Source organism: Parasteatoda tepidariorum, chromosome 6 (genome assembly GCF_043381705.1).
Source record: "Parasteatoda tepidariorum isolate YZ-2023 chromosome 6, CAS_Ptep_4.0, whole genome shotgun sequence".
NCBI classification, from domain to species: domain Eukaryota; kingdom Metazoa; phylum Arthropoda; class Arachnida; order Araneae; family Theridiidae; genus Parasteatoda; species Parasteatoda tepidariorum.
Genome location: NC_092209.1, coordinates 41607156 through 41609300, shown reverse-complemented (window position 1 = coordinate 41609300; position 2145 = coordinate 41607156).

Below are 2145 nucleotides of genomic sequence, written 5' to 3'. Positions count from 1 at the left end.
GATAGATAGATAGATAGATAGATAGATAGATAGATAGATAGATAGATAGATAGATTAATATACGTATATATATATATATATATATATATATACTTCTTTCCTTTATTAACAAATTAATCAGACTAAAAATTGAAAATACGAAAATAAAATTTTTTATAACTGTATTTCTAAAGTAGAATAAAACGAATAAAGAAGAAAACGAAAAGAACTTCTATCACCACTAAAAATTTTTGTCCTTCGAGGTGATGCACCTCATGTTTTATTGTATAGGTCCGACATAAATAAAATTAGTTTTCCCCAGGTTAGTCTTGAAAAACGTATTTATTTTCATTATTTATTGTTTATTCATAAATAGGCTAACATTGTTTTCTAATAGCAAATTTTTGTTTCATAAATAAACATTTCCTAACGAAAATGAGAACTCCAAAAAGAAAAAATAGCACGCTTAATGTGATTTTACATATAGTAGGATGCTACTTATAATGTCCTAGAATCCTAACAGCTAATGACGTTTTTGTTATAACTCTGCTCTCATCAATAGAATTAATTTATCAACAGAAAAAGAATTTACGTAGAAAATAATAATTAGTATTTTTATTAATCATTTTATAATTTTTATTTTAATTTGGTTTAATAATGATCAGAAGGATTTTTGATCTATGAGTCATGAAAATTTTTACGTCTCATTAATGTAAACTTCAAGAGAGTCTTAATACTACATTTTATTTTAATTTATGTAACAATTTATGTTTAAAATTTAGACTCTGAGAATTAAAATTTAATAGTTTATACTAGATGTAACTGTATATATAACTAGATGTAAAATTTGTTATACCTAAGATATCAAACATCCTTTTTTTTAATATTTGCAAATTAAATAATTAACAAAGAAAATATTATTATATAAATTCCATTGCTTGAATAAATCTTTGGGTAAGTTAGTTCTATTATTAATTTCAATAAATATAGGAAAAAGAGCAAAATATATTTATAAAAAGAAATATATTTGATGGTTCTAACTTTTGATTGTTATTCTAACCATATTTTTTTCTAACTTAACCTATTTGAACAATATTTTCCAGATTGCTCCCATCTTTAGAGGATAAAAAAGAAACAAGTCGGGAGAAGGTGTTTGTATTATTAAAATAGACTTTCTGGACTGATTTGATAACTTAAATAGTTTTTTGCATTAATTGGTTAGCATATTTAAGGTGTTCCCCTCTAATTGTGAAGATTGCATCTTAATATTGTAAAAATCTAACAATAGATCAAAAGTTATCAAGGATAATCTGTCATGTTTTTATAAACTTTTCCTGTAAGTGGCAACATACGAATACAAAAACGGATGCCCATGCTCCTAACACTTTTCAGACAAAATTCGGTCCTAGATTTATAAAGTCAAGAAGCTATAGGAATTGGGGGGGGGGAATGAAGCGATCTGTCGTATGTTTATATTTTCTCCAAAAATAAAGTGGATAGCTTTTATCCCACAGGCTTTGAAAAAAGTTTTAAAGTGCATAAAAGTAGAGAAACAAAATCAGTATACCCAGTAATTTACTTAAAACGATAAACGGCTAAATTTTCTGCAATCTATTAATTATCGAATTTTGTATTAGAAACGGTTCATTTCGAATTCGTTCAAATCCTTTGCTGATCACATGATATCGCGGGGCGAAATTTTTCCCTAAGGCTAAGTAAAAAATTAAATAGATCCAGCGTCAGAAAAATGCATATTATCATTCGATTATCCAAAAAATATAGTATTTTATCATGACAATAGCATATTGTTTATTTAAATAAACTTATCGTAAAAGTTAAAAACTAAAATGGTTGCTAAAATAAGACATTTAACTTTGATTTTGTCCTTAAAGATTACTACTATAAAAAATTACCATATAGTATAACCATGTGCACTCTGCTAGCAATGAACGTGTTAAAAGTCTGAGTTAGTCATTTATTTGATTAAAAACTACAAACTCAATCAAATAAAATCCTATGTAAAAAAGAAGGTTTTGTTGCAATATAATGATTAGTCACATTGTTCAGGAAAGAGTTTTTGGTACAAAACACCACGATTTCCATGCAGGAAATATGTTTCTGTTACAGAAAAAAGTGAGGAATTTTTGGCACAGGCCAGTGGGTATT